The sequence below is a fragment of the Protopterus annectens genome, chromosome 7.part0, assembly GCF_019279795.1.
Source record: "Protopterus annectens isolate FY-2018-M chromosome 7.part0, PAN1.0, whole genome shotgun sequence".
In the NCBI taxonomy this organism is placed as follows: Eukaryota; Metazoa; Chordata; order Ceratodontiformes; family Protopteridae; genus Protopterus; species Protopterus annectens.
In genome coordinates, this window is record NC_056739.1 from 1502890124 (window position 1) to 1502908893 (window position 18770).

General features: G+C 42.7%; 1 protein-coding gene across 2 annotated transcripts in view; it reads right to left on the bottom strand.

Moving 5' to 3' along the window:
* OGG1 (8-oxoguanine DNA glycosylase) overlaps positions 1-18236 on the bottom strand; it is a 568013-nt gene extending 549777 nt beyond the window's left edge. For both annotated transcript variants that reach the window (XM_044078043.1, XM_044078042.1), the window contains exon 1: positions 18006-18236. The gene's annotated coding sequence lies outside the window, so the exon portion shown is untranslated. The remainder of the gene's footprint in view (positions 1-18005) is intronic.
* Between the last annotated feature and the right edge of the window lie 534 nt (positions 18237-18770).

The following is an 18770-nucleotide window of genomic DNA, read 5'->3' on the forward strand; positions in this document are numbered from 1 at the left end:
AAAGAAAGAAAAGAAAAAGGGGTGACAGGAAAGTGGTGAAAAAGGGGGTCACAAAGAGGGTAAGACAGTAGGGAAACAAGCTTGGGATTTGCAGGAAGGATGTAGGTGAGGCCCATAGCTGCCCATGTCTTTCTCAGCAACAGCTGTGCATTTGTATGTAATTTGGTGTGACATTTGAAACCTTCCACCCCTGAGAGAGGTGTCAGGACAACATTAATACCCATTGTACAGCTAATTGTAATTAACATTCAATGTCCAGCGGACATGTGTGCAACATGGACAGCTATGTATGGGGCGTAATTTTTTTGTGGGTACAGAGTGCCCTTTTTTTATTTTTTTTTCAGGTGAGAGTTTTATGTCAGGTGAAGGTAGTCGGTATAGCTGGGGAGGTAGGTTGGGTAGGTTAACAGACAAGACAGACAAGATGCATACAGGGGCGGTGTATGACATGTGGGGGGGTTACACAATTGATGGGGACGGAGGTTGGGATATCCAGGGCACATGAGCCCACAGATGGCAACAGTGGAACTGATATCCCCACCCATAGGCAGTTGCCACTGTTCCTTCACAGCCCAGGATGGGGCTGTGCTGGGGGCTGTGCAGGCGGGACAATGGGCATGCCCGTAAGCTGTGCCACCTGGGCCTCAAGCTGGCGTAGGGGCCCAAGAACAGAGTCTTGGATCTCCCTTCGCACCACAGACCGGACACCTTGGAGGGTGAGTGGACGGGCTCCTCCGGCCACGCTTGCAGAGGGGGGACAGGCCCCATCCCCTGCAGCACTTCCACCCGAAGGTGGCACAGGGCCACCGGAGGAGGGTCCGGCCTGGGCACTAGTGCCAGGTGCAATCGCCAGATGAGGTGGGAGAGGTGGGTCCGCTGGGACCTGCCTTCCCAAGCGTTCTAGGTTTGTGAGTATGTTATGTTAGTTTGGGTTAGTAGCATATTATTCCATTCAAATTAGTTGTAACAGCATGCATTGGTATTCCCATTAAACAAACACCCAGATATTAACACCATTGAACAACAGGCATATCAATATCACATGCATTATTTGAACAGAAATACACAATCAAACAACATGCAGGATTGATTAATGGCATCAGGCCATCAGGTTTGCAGGTATGAACAGGCCACATGCAACAACGGACAAGCATATATTTTTGAAACAACAAGACAAATGTCCATGGTTAATGAAATGTTCACATACCAATATTTAGTGAGTTTTTTAACTTGCAATTATAGGGTGGGGTGGAGAAAGAAAATGATGACACATTCATAAATTGTACATTAATATACATTTGTAATAGAAACACAATTAATTTGTGGGTGATAGTTTCAAATTGATTTTTAATTGACTGTCATGCTAGACCTGTTACAGATACATCACTATCCTAGTTATTTTGACTTTGATCAGATACATCATCCTGCTACACTTTGATGACAGGGCAGGGGACAACTATGGATGTTTAGTATGTCAGACAATCATTCATTCTATCTGAAAATTGTTGACTGTCATCACCATATACAGATTTTGGCTTAAACATTCAAGATTCAGACACACTGCAATCAGTTTGGGATGTTAATTTGTAATTCCCACATGCATTTAGTTCTGTAGAACCACACTGAGGCTTATATATTCAGGGGTTATTACTACTTTATTTATTGATACATGACCCTTTCTGTCACTCTCACACATCCTGCTATTTCACAGTTCAGGTTGGTACTTCTAGGCTTTGTTCACATATTAGACCTGTAGTGATTCAAACTTTCCAGCAGCCTCACTTCTGTCATGATTCAGCATTTCAACAGGGGATATATCTCACATGTGATTAACTCAGCTTCTGAAGCTGTACTCTTGAGACTACTGCAGGTTATACTACATTTAATTAATGGTGGGACATCTGTATTACAGAACTATTTATTTCTATCAATTATATTTCCAGTTTCACTTGCATACTGATGAACTTGTTGCAGCCATACCTGCAAACTTTCACTTGTTGCTTGCACATTCTATTACTTTTAATCAATACACTGCAGTGTTCTGCTACATGCTACACTATAATATTTATTTACAAGTACTAGGTGGGGTTACTAACCTGCATGGTGGTGCAGCCGCACCAGCCTGCGGTCATGTGCCCTGCGATTCGCAGAGCGGACACCTGCAGCTGTAATACAAAACAAGTAATATTGGAATACACATCTCCATGGTATCAGCTAGTTGAATTCCTTACATACATAAGTAAAATGTAACTTACTCAGTAGTGGGGTGTTGGGCATATCCCGGGCCTCCTGGATCCACTGGGTCAACTGGTCTTCTTTACGTCGCTTCAGGTCCGCATGGTGGTGACGGACCTGCTCACCAGCACGTGGAATCCCAGTAGCACTAGTGAGATCATGAGCCAACTGGTCCCATGCCTCCGCCCTGTATGCTCCCCATGAGACCTGGCCCTGCATGAGTTGGGCCTCATGATGGTGAACTAGGAGCCAGACCATGTATCTGGACTCCTCAACGCCCCACCGCTGTGCTCGAAAGCAATGTCCCTCCCCTACTCCACTCATTCTGCCTGCAGGTCTATTCTACAATCGTTTCTGCTGTGTATTCCTGCCTATGGGGCTTATATATGCCGATTTTCCCACACATTTCTATGATTGGCCATTTTGGAATTGTATCTACTTCACAGAAACTGCTTTATCATGCTCCATTTTGGATTATATCCTATATATATATGCTATTTCTGCATTTCTAAGTACTGCTGTCATGGCTTAGTGGTTTAGTACCTTGACTCTAGTGCATGGTATCCTGGGTTCGAATCTGACCACTGATTTTTAATTTTCATGGCTGTCTAGAAATGAGTTCAGGACCTGTCAATCAAACATGCCAAAAGCACTTTTAAGCAATGCTTCGTTTGCTGAGCTACTTGACATGACCGGCGGTTAGCTCGTGGGCACGGTGTGCAAACGGTGTGCGCTGGGTTAAACCTTAATTGGCTAGTAACACGCATGTTAAGCTAAGCACAGCTAGTTGCACACAGTTTGAACCTGTTAAACCAGTGCTTAGCTACGGGCAAGCAATTTGCAGCCTTTGAAACACTACTCAGCTACGGGCACTCTGTCTCACAGCAGCTTAGCTATCAGTACATTTCTAAATATTACTTGAAAATATATGCTCCATTTCATTCCATTTTACAAAAGGAAATACTTTTACATTTGTACAATACTGTCAGGGGCCTTTTTAGTGCTTATTTACAAAAAAAATAAAAGGTTGTTGTGTGGGCTCGAACCTTGCCTGCCTGTCTGCTCTTAAGCCGACAACTCTACCACTATGCTATTACTTCTTGGCTTACTTTGCTAACTGCAGTTGCGCTAGTAGCACACCCGCGCACACGAGCGCACACAGTAGCAAACATTTACAGGGTTTTAAAAAAAATAAAACAGTTTTCATTTTCATTTTATAACATCTGTTCACTTTTTACATTGCTGGTCTGTGGGGGCATGTGTTGTGTAGTGTGTTTATTCACATTTCCATGGCCTCTGTCGTGGCTGTTTACTTTCTGTCATTCTAGACTTCCGGGGGCGTGTCCGCTTGCAGGGCTTAGCCTACAGACACGCCCCCTACTGTCTTACACGGACCATGTAAGAGTTACAGTGTGATTCAGCATGCCTCATGCACCTCATGCATATGCATGACATGCTGACATCACACCGTTAACTGCAGCCTCCGTGTAAGAGTTATAACTCTTACACGGAGGCTTCCTAAATCCTACCCATTGTCTTTTGCGCTTTTTGAAAGTGGCATATTACCTTATACCACACTGTTATGGCCTCCTAAAAAAGAGGATAAGCATGACTTCCCCTTGCTTGCTAATATAATGGATTACAACCGTAATGTCTTTCTGAATAAAAAGGACTCCATTTGAAGAGGGAATGCTGAGAGTGTGGAAGAGTCAGAAGTAATGTCCTAACCTCTAAGAGGGTGATGTGAAATCAAGACTTCTGGGACTTCCAAGTAATGCCACACCGTCACCTCAGGGCAGACATACATGAAGGGACTGTCACCAAAGGAGTTCACAAGTGCAGTTAGAAAGGTTTACCTGTTGGATTTCTAATTCAAGCCAGGGGAACAACCACCACCACCACCACCAACCAACCACACCCACACCATATTTGGACATGTCAAAACAGAGCATGAATGCTGAGAACAAGGAAATTAAAAGGATCCACCAGGGTGAGTTTCTTTTTTTCCAAGTCTATCTTAATCCATAGACATTTTTGTTAAATCTGACCAACTTGCCCCAATGCAGCATACTTAAAACCTTCCATCTCTAAAATGTGGAATACTACCCCTCAAAATGTGGAGCCAAGGCACAAAATGTGGAACACTTAGTAACACCTTACTGACAACTTTAATAAGGAAGCTCACAGGTTACATAAGAGTTAATTTGAAATAATATGATTCATCATTATTTTCTACTCATATTAGTTTTAAAAAATTCTTAACATTGAATGTGAAACACACTGTTTCAATGTAGGACTGAGAACATCGCAGACTTTAACACCCACAACAAGAAATGTTCCACATAACAGAGTACACTTGAGAGGTATGCAACGCAGTGTGAGCTCAGAGGAACAAAGCCTTTACATGGGGAATAAGGGAATTTGCACCCATCCCCATCTTATTTCAAACAGGACCACTATTTTTAAAATTTTATCTCAGTTTAAACAGGACGTCACACCAACTGAAACTGACTCAAAATAATGTACCACATCGGACTTCCAAGATGGCTGCACACCGATTAACAGCTTAACTTCAAATCTACCAGTCTGAAAATAAAAACACAGATGAGGGCCAGGATCGCCACCACTTTTAATGAATTTAGTTACTAGTTAGTAAGTACACTACCTAGATGCCAGCAAAGAAGAAACTAAGACAGCCTGAAAGAAAATCAACTGGAAAAGGTGAGAGAAAACAAGAAAATAATGACTGGAAAGAATCTTGCAGCTCTTCGGCAAAAAAGAAGTTCAAACTCCAGCTTTGGTACAAGACAGTTTCCAATATTCTAGAGGATAAATAAGCTAAATCTGCTCAGAGCTGATTATTTTACAAAAATACTGAAGGAGTATATCAACTCAAATAAGAAAAGGATGGGAAAAAATGGAAGACTTTAAACAGACATTCAGATGAACTGATAAAAAAAACAGGTTAAAATGAAGAAAAGTCTAGCAGAGTAGGAGACTGTTCAAGAAGAGATGTTTAAAAAAAATGGTAGAATTAGAGGACAGAACATGCAGGGAAAACTGGAGATTTTCTGCTATACCAGAGAAACTGAGAGGAACAGACTGTTTTAATTTTATGAAGGCACAAACAAAGAAATGGACTGGTATTCCACAGCAGGATTTGTTAATTGAAAAGTTACATCATGTGTATGCTCTAAACCTAGCCAGGCGAAAGTAGTCCAAGACCTGTATTAGTAAAGATGCAATCCTACCATCAGAAAGAGCTGATCCTGCCAAAACTGTGGTGGAAGGGCAAATTATTAAAAGCTGGATGAAGTAGAGTGTTTGGGGAAAATGATTAGTAACTGTATACCAGGCAGAAAAAAAATAAACCGATTCCAGCAAATCGGGGATATCAAGAGGCAGGTGTGAGATTCAAGCTGCTGCATCCAGACATGTTCAGAACATATTTTTCCTGAAGGGGCCAATAAGGAAATACAAAAGTGTGTTCAAAAAAAGTGAGCCATCAAGCAGAGGGGAACTCTGCTTCTCATTCTTTTGATAATAAAGCTCATAGAGAGACTTTGCCAGTGCAACCTTTTCAAGTGTTCCAAGGAAAATGCTTGAGTGACAGAGAAAAGCATAGGAGTGGACTAAAAGACTCAGGAGTACCTGGAATTGAACTATAGTCTGGAATTGTGAGATGCAGATGAGCAGAAAGAAGACTAGAAACACAGAAATTTGTAAATACATATGAGATTATAAAGCATCAATCACATTTGTGAAATATAGCAGTGCAAGAAAAAAATGATGTAAGGGAGACAGCAATTCAAGTGAGAGGAAATCTTGAATCCTTGTAGCCTAATGACAACCAATATGCATTTGGTGAATACCTGGGGACATAGATGAGGCCATATGGGACAGTCCAGAACTGGTGGTAGCTGGCCCTGAGTGGAAAGCATAGAATCCTCAAAATCTCTGGCAATCTTTATATAGGCATCTTAGAAGTTTTTTTTTTTTTTTTTTTTTTATTCATTACTCGAGTAAGCCATGACTTTCTCGAAAGTTACACAGTAGGCAAATGGATGCTGAAAACCCTGGACTACTAGAAGCAGCTCACCAATAGCTCATAACCTTAATCTTTTGCATTGACTGCCAGACCTTACATCATAAGAATAAATCGCATTTCCTTTAGATAAGCATGGAATTATAGAATTCACCATGATCATGCTAAAGGTTTCTTTGGGGTTAAAGATGTGGCCAAGGTCATTGGTTTTCCTGGCCCCCAAAAAGAATCTGGAATGGTACCATAAGCTTTTTTCGTCTGGCTGGACTTCTTGGATGGCTCTTTTTTCAAGAAGTCTGTGCATCTCCTTACATGCCAATGACTGCATAGGATGAGATGTCCAGTAAGGGCAATGACAGAATCCAAGGGGCAGAGAGAAAAAGGGGGATTGGATTGAATACTTCATGGATATGATCGCCCTTAAAGAAGCTTCTCCTGACTGCTTTCAAAGGGAGATAACAACAGTAGTAACTCCTTGCCTGTTTATCTGTCCTGAGGCTGACCGTGGTCTTTTGATTATCACGACCCTGCCCTCCACAGCCCATGGGTTTTGCTGGGAATGAGGCTAATTAGGGAGGTCTCTTCCCAGGATACTCCTGTTTTAGCCATTATGCACCATGCTAGAACCACAACCAGCAATGGCTCTGCTGCATTCTGAAAAAGCACACAATGGAGGGAAAAACGTGCACCTACAACAGGAAGGATCATAATTTTTTTCTTTCATGTTCTTAAAATAATGTTTAAAACTTTTCCCTAATGTTGGGCCTTTTGTCCCTTATTACTGTTGGCTTTGTTCAGAATTCTTGAATAAAAGAAGTTGCAAGTTACAGTAGAATATTATAAGTAGCTACTGTCAGTAATCATCACTAAACCCTTATTAACAACCTGGCCCCCCTTTCATTGTAAGGTCTGTATTAAAACAACAAAAGTTAAGATATGAAAGGTAGATAACTCAGCACAGCTCCTCGTGGTATCCAGCAGAGTTCCTAGAGCAGCAGAGAAAGGAAAAAGCAACTTTCCAGATTTTAAGTATTTTTCTTGCATTTTTCGACCATTTGTGTTATTCGACGACTGTTTCTGTCTATTGTATAGTGGTATTACCTGTTTTTCCTGTTTTTATAAGCTTTAATTGTTGGTTGCACTTCTTAGTTTAAGTTTGCTTAAAAGTTAAACTACAGGCTAATACACTCAAGTGTACTAGCTTTTGATAGCATTTAATCGAAAAGCAAAGCATTTATTGTGTTTTCTGTTCTGTCTGTGAAAAAAAAACTTGAAAAAAAACAAAAAAATATTCTTGTCCTCCTAACTTTCCTGGCTAGTTTGTTCCAGTGATCAGATTTTGCTGATCCCTGGGCTTTGTCTTGGTTCCTGTACTTCGCCATTTTCTTTGTTTTGTCAGGGGGAAGTTTCTTTACTCATCAGTGGGAGTGGGGAGTACTGAGCTGCCTGTTTGTCCTCAGAGGAGTGGTTTAAGACAGTAACTTGTAGTTCAGTGGCCATTTTGGGTCATTTTATAGGTTCATAGGTTCATAGGTTTATACTAGGCTATCTGCCCTAAGGCATTTATAAGCCTAGCCCAAAGTTTTGTGGCTTACGCCACCCCTTATGTTAAAAAATATTGTGCCCATTAGTTTGTTTTGCCTCTGACCAGCAGTGACACAGAGATGATTCCCGGGGTAAACCTATGATCTCCCATCCACTGGTCAAGATTTCTCTTGAACAGAGCCAGCGAGGTGCTCTGCCTCACATGGACCGGGATTTTATTCCACAGCATAGGGAGTCTCTGAGTGACAAATCTATCCCTCCAGCATGTCTTATTTATATCCGTGCTAAGGATTAAGTCACTTGCTCTAGTGGATCTGGTAGATTTGGATTTTTTGAGGTGGAGCATGTCCATTAATTCCGGGTTGGACATGGCCTTGTATGTCAGGCACAGGTCACCTCTGAGCAGGCGGTATGCGACTGAATAGAGCTGGAGTTTCTTCAGTCTGGCAGCATATGACAGATTTTGGAATCCCTTTATCCTTTTGGTTAGGAACTTTTGGGGTCTCTCCAATTGCTGCAGGTGTCGGGTGAGATACATCCCGAATGGGGCATTGTACTCGATCATTGGTCTGATAAGTGAAGAGTACAGGGGAACAATGACCTTACTTGATCTGGATGTGAATCCCTTCATGATCAGGTGGGCAATGTAGAAGGTCTTTCTAACCACTTTAGCAATGTGAGTGTCAAAAGAAAGGCCACTGTCAACCTGGGTCCCCAGGTCCCTGACAACGCTTAGTGGATTGCCACCTATATGGTAGCTTGGGGTTACCTTGTTTTTCCCGAAGGGTATGACTATACATTTTTTGGCATTTAACTTCAGGCCATGGCCCTGGCACCAGCTATCAGTTTCCGTGAGACCCCTCTGAAGGATATCTGTGTCCGATGTACTTTCCACTATGGCGCCCAGTTTGCAGTCATCTGCAAACTTTGTCAGCCATAGTCCTCCTATGTTTGCCTGTACTTCTGAGAAGTAGATGCCGAACAACAGGGGCCAAGGACTGAGCCCTGTGGGACACCACTTGTGACCGGCTTGGAGTCTGACATGGTGCCAGCAACTCTGACCCTGTGGGTTCTGTCCTTTAGCCAGTTTGCAACCCATCTTGTGACATATGGGTTTACATTTAAGCTGGTAAGTTTCTCTATAATACCTGAGTGGGGTATTGTGTCGAAAGCTTTTGCAAGGTCAAGGTAGGCTGTATGGACTGCCTTTCCCTCATCAATGGCCTTGGTGACCGTTTCGAAGAAGTCGACCAAGTTCAAAAGGCATGATCTGCCCTTGACAAAGCCAAACTGGGTCGGGTCCAATGTCTGCAAGTCCCCTATGTCTTTGTTATGAGTTCCATTATGATCCTCTCCATAGCTTTGCAGACCAGGCTTGTTAAACCTATGGGGCGGTAATTACCAGGGTCTGTAGAGGCACCGCCTTTGTGGAGTGGGACCACAGTTGCCGTACGCCACTCCTTGGGCACGTATCCTGTGGTAAGGCTAAGATTAAACAGCTGCCTTATGTGCGGGTTTAGTTCCTCATTGAGTTCGTGTAGCACACAGCCGGGGACACCATCCGGTCCCATTGATGCTGTGTTTTTAGCTTTAGAGAGAGCAGCTTTCACCTGCGCATTTGAGATGTCTGGGAGGCTACACTCCGCTGGGATAGTTCTCTCTCCTTTTGGGGGGGAGAGGGGGGTGAAGTTTGCACTGAACCTGTCCGCCAGTTGGCAATGTCTGTGGGTTCAGTGATTTTTGTATTATTTTGGACTAATTCTGAGCATATCTGGGAGATTCCACCCAGGTTTCTAACATAGCTGAAGAAGGCCTTATGATTGTCTTTTGAATCTATGGCAATTTTTCTCTCAAAGTTGGCCTTGGATGATTTTATGAGTGCTCGTATTTTTTTACTAATAATGATCAAGGGGGTCTTCTCTTTTATGGATTTTGCTCTATCATGTAACAGCTTTCTCCTCTTATTGTAAAGTTTGTTTATGGCTGGGGTCCACCAGACTGGACGTTTGCGCTTGGTGGAAAGAGTCTTGGTTTTATTAGGGATTGCCTGATCCATGCAGTCCTGGAGGTGTTCGTAGAAGGCATTTGTAAGGGCTTCCGCAGCCTGGGTTGTGGTTTCCACTGGCTCGGGGGCCTTGAAGGATACCACACCAGTCTTTGAGTAGTGTGAAGTTTGCTTTAGAGAAGTTCTTCACTGTGGTCTTTTTTGTTTGGGGTGGGGGGGGGATGTGAATTTCCAGTGAGATTAGTTTATGATCTGATCTCACCAATGAGGGATATACTTCCGGTTTGGAGCATTTTGTCCCCATGTTTGTGATGATGAGAGCTAGTATATTTTCTCCTCTTGTGGGAACGGTGACTAGTTGTTCCATGGCATTTGAATTTATGAACTCCAGGAACCTTTGGGCTAAAAAGTTGGGGCTTGAGTAATGTTCCCAGTCTATATTCGGGTAGTTGAAGTCACCCAATATAATGGTGTTTGGAGATACATTTATACCCTCCAGTGTCTTCAGGAAGGCTGTGTGGGGTTCCTGAGTTTGAGAGGGTGGCCTGTAGCATGCTACAAATTGTAGAGCAGTTTTGCCTGCCTTTTCCAGCCCCCTGCTATAAAGCACGCTTTGGCATGCTTTTCTGGCTGTAGAGAACTCAGCACAGCTCCTCGTGGTATCCAGGAGAGTTCCTAGAGCAGCAGAGAAAGGAAAAAGCAACTTTCCAGATTTTAAGTATTTTTCTTGCATTTTTCGACCATTTGTGTTATTCGATGACTGTTTCTGTCTATTTTATAGTGGTATTACCTGTTTTTCCTGTTTTTATAAGCTTTAATTGTTGGTTGCACTTCTTAGTTTAAGTTTGCTTAAAAGTTAAACTACAGGCTAATACACTCAAGTGTACTAGCTTTTGATAGCATTTAATCGAAAAGCAAAGCATTTATTGTGTTTTCTGTTCTGTCTGTGAAAAAAACTTGAAAAAAACAAAAAAATATTCTTGTTCTCCTAACTTTCCTGGCTAGTTTGTTCCAGTGATCAGATTTTGCTGATCCCTGGGCTTAGTCTTGGTTCCTGTACTTCTCCATTTTCTTTGTTTGGTGAGGGGAAGTTTCTTTACTCACCAGTGGGAGTGGGAGTACTGAGCTGCCTGTTTGTCCTCAGAGGAGTGGTTTAAGACAGTAACTTGTAGTTCAGTGGCCATTTTGGGTCATTTCCTGCCTTTTCCAGCCCCCTGCTATAAAGCACGCTTTGGCATGCTTTTCTGGCTGTAGAGAACTCAGCACAGCTCCTCGTGGTATCCAGTAGAGTTCCTAGAGCAGCAGAGAAAGGAAAAAGCAACTTTCCAGATTTTAAGTATTTTTTCTTGCATTTTTCGACCATTTGTGTTATTCGATGACTGTTTCTGTCTATTTTATAGTGGTATTACCTGTTTTTCCTGTTTTTATAAGCTTTAATTGTTGGTTGCACTTCTTAGTTTAAGTTTGCTTAAAAGTTAAACTACAGGCTAATACACTCAAGTGTACTAGCTTTTGATAGCATTTAATCGAAAATCAAAGCATTTATTGTGTTTTCTGTTCTGTCTGTGAAAAAAAAACAAAAAAAATATTCTTGTTCTCCTAACTTTCCAGGCTAGTTTGTTCCAGTGATCAGATTTTGCTGATCCCTGGGCTTTGTCTTGGTTCCTGTACTTCTCCATTTTCTTTGTTTGGTCAGGGGGAAGTTTCTTTACTCACCAGTGGGAGTGGGGAGTACTGAGCTGCCTGTTTGTCCTCAGAGGAGTGGTTTAAGACAGTAACTTGTAGTTCAGTGGCCATTTTGGGTCATTTCCTGACTTTTCCAGCCCCCTGCTATAAAGCACGCTTTAGCGCGGAGTTGCCACTAGAGCAGCATCGGGCAGCGCCAGTTTAACAAGGTTAAACTTTTTCTGGCTCCATAAAGTCTGTTCTTCATTTTTCCCTAAGAACTGCTCTACTAGTAACCTAAACAGTATATCCCTTGACTAAAAAGCGCAGCACTTGTTCCTAAAAGTTTTTTTTTTCCTCAAAAAAAAAAAAAAAAAAAAAGCTCAGCACTTGTCACTTCTATATTATACAAAGTCCCTCACTTGCAAAACCCCCCCAGGAGTACCCACTTCCTTACTAAGTCCTCTCTTATTCAGTCTCATACCTAACTTCTTAATTTTTCTAGCATGTCGAAGGGCCAGATGCTGGCGTCCTCTCCTGCCCAGTTAGTGAAACTGGGAATATTGAGGCAATGTTACAATTGCCTCATGTACACAGACAACCCTCTCCTCCTCCCACATAACACAAATACTTGCGAGAGATGCAGCTATTTAGCCAAACTGGAGGCTGAGCTCTCAACTCAGGACTGGCAAGACCAGACAGGAGGAGAAAGAAACTACACACACCACAAAACCAGCCTCACATAATGCTACCACACCACTGAATCAAACACATAAACACACAAAGACATACTCAGAGGCTCTGAGTAAAAATTTACCTCAACAGCAGAGGCCTCCAAAGCAGACACCCAAACAACTGCTACCTCAAGACACCCCACAAGCAACACATAAACCACAAAATCAGTGTGCAAAGCAGTCACAGCCCTTAAGGCCAAATACAACACCAAACATACTTGTCATAGGTGACTCCATAGTCAGACACACTGACGTCCCACTCACCAGGCTGAACAAGGAGAGGGTCACAGTAAGCTGCCTATCGGGCGCTAGAATCCGCCACATAACACAAGCACTCGGGTCACTCCACGGCAAGTACAAATATGACACAGTCATTGTCCATGCTGGTGTGAGCGACCTGAGACGTACCTCCCTGGACTACATGAAAAGAGACATAGAGGAGCTCTCTGATTATGTAGCCCAGGCAAGTATGACCCTGACCCTGAGCAGTATCCTTCCTTCACCAAGAATGATGCCACAATATAGAGACAAGATGATCAGCTTTAACAATTGGCTTAATGTCTGGTGTCATTCTAAGGGGATCCAGTGTCTGTCTGCCTGGGATGACATGCTTGACAAGCCACGCTGCCGCAAGGGACGGCTTGCACCTGTCACCCTGGGATTCGGATATTGGCTAAGGCTCTTGCCACCCCCATACTGCCTTTTTTAGGCAAGGCTCAAATTCTAAACCTACCACCCTAGAAAACAAAAATGGGAAGAAACTGAGGGTAATGCTGCTCAATGCCAGAAGTCTAAATCTCAAAATGCACGCACTCGAGGCCCTTCTCAGTATGGAGAACATCGATGTCTGTGCTGTAACTGAAACCTGGTTCAAGGCTCCTGACAGCACCAGGGCACTATTAGGTTTTACCTCATATCATGCGTTCCGGCCCCAAAACCCGGACCACACCACAAAAGGAGGGGGTGTAACCATATTCGTAAAGGATACCCACACCTCCAGGTTGGTGGCAACGCACAAAGCTTTGGAAACCATCCAGGTGCAACTAACCATAGGCAAAACTGCTCTACAAATTGTAGCATGCTACAGGCCACCCTCTCAAACTCAGGAACCCCACACAGCCTTCCTGAAGACACTGGAGGGTATAAATGTATCTCCAAACACCATCATATTGGGTGACTTCAACTACCCGAATATAGACTGGGAACATTACTCAAGCCCTAACTTTCTAGCCCAACGGTTCCTGGAGTTCATAAATTCAAATGCCATGGAACAGCTAGTCACTGTTCCCACGAGAGGAGAAAATATACTAGATCTCATTATCACAAACATGGGGACAAAATGCTCCACACGGAAGTATATCCCTCATTGGTGAGATCTGATCATAAACTAATCTCACTGGAAATCCACATCCGCCCCCACCCCAAACAAAAGACCACAGTGAAGAACTTCTCTAAAGCAAACTTCACACTACTCAAGACTGGTGTGGTATCCTTCAAGGCCCCTGAGCCAGTGGAAACCACAACCCAAGCTGCGAAGCCCTTACAAATGCCTTCTATGAACACCTCCAGGACTGCATGGATCAGGCAATCCCAAATAAAACCAAGACTCTTTCCACAAAGGGCAAGCGTCCAGTCTGGTGGACCCCAGCCATTAACAAACTTTACAATAAGAGGAGAAAGCTATTACATGATAGAACAAAATCCATAAAAGGGAAGTCACCCTGATCATTATTAGTAAAAAAATACAGTACTCATAAAATCAACTAAGGCCAATTTTGAGAGAAAAATTGCCATGGATTCAAAGGACAATCATAAGGCCTTTTTCAGCTATGTTAGGAACCTGGGTGGAAACTCCCAGATATGCTCAGAATTAGTCCAAAATGATACAAAAATCACTGAACCCACAGACATTGCCAACATACTGGCAGACAGGTTCAGTGCAAACTTCACCCCCCTCCCCTAAAGGAGAGATAACCATCCCAGCGGAGTGTAGCCTCCCAGACATCTCAAATCTGCAGGTGAAAGCTGCTCTCTCTAAAGCTAAAAACACAGCATCAATGGGACCGGATGGTGTCCCCGGCTGTGTGCTACATGAGCTAAATGAGGAATTAAACCCGCACATAAGGCAGCTGTTTAATCTCAACCTTACCACAGGGTACATGCCCAAGGAGTGGCGTATGGCAACTCTGGTCCCACTCCACAAAGGCGGTGCCTCTACGGACCCTGGTAATTACCGCCCCATAAGCTTAACAAGTCTAGTCTGCAAAGCTATGGAGAGGATCATAATGGAGCTCATAAACAAAGATATAGGGGCTTGCAGACATTGGACCCGACCCAGTTTGGCCGTCAATGGCAGATCATGCCTTTTGAACTTGGTCGACTTCTTTGAAACAGTCTCCAAGGCCATTGATGATGGAAAGGTAGTCCATACAGCCTACCTTGACCTTGCAAAGGCTTTCGACACAATACCCCACTCGGGTATTGTAGAAAAACTTACCAGCTTAAATGTAAACCCATATGTCACAAGATGGGTTGCAAACTGGCTTAAGGACAGAACCCACAGGGTTAGAGTTGCTGGCGCTATGTCAGACTCCAAGCCGGTTACAAGTGGTGTCCCACAGGGCTCGGTCCTTGGCCCCCTATTGTTCGGCATCTACTTCTCAGAAGTACAGGCCAACATGGGAGGACTTTGGCTGACAAAGTTTGCAGACGACTGCAAATTGGGCGCCATAGTGGAAAGTGCATCGGACACGGATATCCTTCAGAAGGGACTCACGGAAACAGATAGCTGGTGCCAGAGCCATGGCCTGAAGTTAAACGCCAAAAAATGTATAGTCATACCCTTCGGGAAAAACAAGGTAACCCCAAGCTACCATATAGGCGGCAATCCACTAAGCACAGAAGAGGTTATCAGGGACCTGGGGATCCAGGTTGACAGTGGCCTTTCTTTTGACACTCACATTGCTAAAGTGGTTAGAAAGACCTTCTACATTGCCCACCTGATCATGAAGGGATTCACATCCAGATCTAGTGAGGTCATTGTTCCCCGTACTCTTCACTTATCAGACCAATGATCGAGTACAATGCCCCATTCAGGATGTATCTCACCCGACATCTGCAGCAATTGGAGAGACCCCAAAAGTTCCTCACCAAAAGGATAAAGGGACTCCAAAATCTGTCATATGCTGCCAGATTGAAGAAACTCCAGCTCTATTCAGTCGCATACCGTCTGCTCAGAGGTGACATGTGCCTGACATACAAGGCCATGTCCAACCCGGAATTAATGGACATGCTCCACCTCAAAAAATCCAAATCCACCAAAACCACTAGAGCAAGCGACTTAAACCTTAGCACGGATATAAATAGGACGTGCTGGAGGGATAGATTTATCACTCAGAGACTCCTTATGCTGTGGAATAAAATCCCAGTCCATGTGAGGCAGAGCACCTCGCTGGCTCTGTTCAAGAGAAATCTTGACCTGTGGATGGGAGATCATAGGTTTACCCCGGGAATCATCTCTGTGTCACTGCTGGACAGAGGCACAACAAACTAATGGGCACAGTATTTTTTCATATAAGGGGTGGCGTAAGCCACAAAACTTTGGGCTAGGCTTATAAATGCCTTAGGGCAGATAGCCTAGTATAAACCTATGAACCTATAAACACTTATAATGTCCGGGATAGGCTCTGTGCAAAAATGTCAATATCACCTCCTGCAATGCCTGAATGAGCTGGTTGACACTCTTCTTGGGTAGGAGTTTCCTTCTTCAGGACTTTGTCCAATGTGGTTTGTTTACTTTGCTTCTTTTTTTCTTCACAGATTTCTTTACATGCAGCAAATACACACAGACATTTCTCTCTTATCAGTGAAAAGCATTCAGTGTCCGAGTGAATGTCTTCTGCACTCTTAAGCAAATTGTCTAGGTCTGCAAAAAAATTGCTAGTCCTTTCACAGTGAATCTTTTTTGCACTTTTCCTCACGGATTCCTTTTCCCTTACCTCTTCTTTAGCTATATGCTCCTGTTCCAGCTCCAGCAACTCATTTGTTAATTCTTCAAGAACCACTTCGAAAAGTTATTTTATGTTTTGATCGTCCACCTCCAGGTTAAGGCTGCTTGCCATCTCAACACCTTTGTTTATCCTTGCACCTCATTCTCTAGCAAATCCTTTAAGGTCATGGACGAACCTCTTCAAAGTCTTCTTCCAGATGCCATTCATGCATTCTTTGGTGACATCATCACAAGCCTAAGCAAGGTTCTTGATGCAGAGGTAGATGAAAACTGCACCAGTGTCTTCTTTAATTACATCAATAGCCTGAGAAATGGTTCTCCTCAGACTGTAGGACTTGAAAGCAGCAACAACCCCTTGATCCACTGGTCGATTAAAAAGGTTGTGTTTGGAGGAAGGAACACCACTTTGATATTTTGATGGAAGCCACCAATAAAAGGAGAATGTCCTGGAGCATTCTCAACAAGTGTTACAATTTTGAAAGGTATAGTTTCTTCTTGACAGTACTTCATTTCAGTAGCATAACTATTCAAAAGAGCATCCTGGAAGAGTTGTCAGGTCATACTTTACCTGTATACTATAGAAGTAATAAGAAGTCAAGTGTGCTTATCAGTGGGGGATCCAGGAATTTGCAAAGGAGGGGGGGCACAGATGTTCAATGTTTTCTGCTTGTTAATGTGAGTGTGGAATATTTGTGCAGTCAACATTGTGATACATATCTTTTCAAAGGGACGTAGCCATCTCCACAGTAATGCAAATCTCATCTGGAATCCCATACAGAAGCTTAGCTTGGCAATGAATTACTGTAATCTCTAGTATCCCTACTGGTAACACAGTGATGGTCTTGTCTCTAGCATGTCCCCTGCAATCTCACCCCTAAAGATAAACTAGCAGGGGCTTCAAGACAAATTGAAAGCTAGGACATAGTTGGAGCTTTATCCCTTTGATCCAGTGGAACTGGCACTCAATGAAACCATTTATGTGAACAGATTATGTCAGTGCAAAAACAAATAAAGTCAGAGAAACTGTGGCTTTAAGTAACACATACCATCAGGCATAGCTTTTGTTTTTCCATGTCATTTTTCTAAAATACTGCGTTACCTAAATGTGGTCACAATAAATGGAGTACAACTAATTCTGATTGATCATTAAGCATTCAGCAGACAAGTACAGTACCACACCATTCAATAGAAATGTGCAAAAAACTACCTAGGACACATGTCAAAATACTACTCACTAGATATCATGCTCTGATCCATTGCAACTTGCAAACAGAAAACAACAGAAGGTTCAACATCACACACAAACACTGGCATGAATTTGACATGAAACAGCATTTTTGAGGATTGCTAAACTGTAATAAAAAATGAAATGGAGTGCGTCCCCTTGTTCAGGCATCAACAGACTAAAACAAAATGTGAAGCTTCAAAATGTTGGCAGACAGAGACACTTGCAGTACTTACACCAAGAATAACTAGAACAGAATCTGGATATTCCTACAGGGTCAACCTTCTTGTGTTATTTATTTAATAACTGAACCTCAGTTAATTATAACAACAAGGAAAAAAATAAAGTCGGGCTCAAAACTTCTCAAACCACCATAAACATTCAACTATTTACAACTCGATTCATTTTTTTTACAAACTTTCTAATTAACTGTATAACAAAGGCCATAGCTTATTTTAAACAAAAGACTGTCTTGCATCCAGTACTATACAAACTGAGAGGTTAACATCCTTTGATCATTTCCATCTTCAAGAAATCATTACCTCTCCTTTTCTTCTAAAACTGTCTTTAAGTTCCATGAAGCTCAAGAAAGTCAGGAAAGCAGTTGCCTGTGGTAAAAGGCTTCCCCTGGAACTTTTAAGTCCCAAATGTGTATACTAATAATGATAGCCGTCCGCAAAACTTACACACATAAATAGAATTTAACCCAGCTTTACTGTATTTAGTATTTCTCTCTAAACGGCAGCTACCATGTTTGGACTATACCAAGTAGAATAAAGGTGCAGGGGTGACTGTAGGCTATTGACATTGTTTGGTTCTAGAATGAAAGAACTTTAGTTTACAACACCCCTGTATTCCACAGACTACATGGATCATTCCAAGTGAGCAGAGGAGCACCATGGCAACCAGATGGAAAGAGAGGAAATAGGGACTGCAGCAGCATGTGTGCCCAAATTCAGGTTAAATATTAGGAGCGCTCAGATGTCTGCCTTAATAAAAGCAAAACCACTGCAGTCAGAAAGTGTAAATTAACTCGGGAAATCACAGAAAATATGTACAGTTGATAGTTCTTTGGCTATAATGGTTGAGGTCTTCACCACCTCTTACACACCCATATCTACCAATTAGTTATTTTGTATGTAACATCGCAGATGGTCAATTGTGACCAAATGTAATTTTTCTTAAAAAAAAACAGCACTGACAAAAGCCAATGGTTCTTTAAACCACTAAGTATTTAAGAATTAAGGGCTTTTGTCCTTGCTGGCTGTATTGAAAAAGCAAACATTTGGTCAGAATCAAACATACGA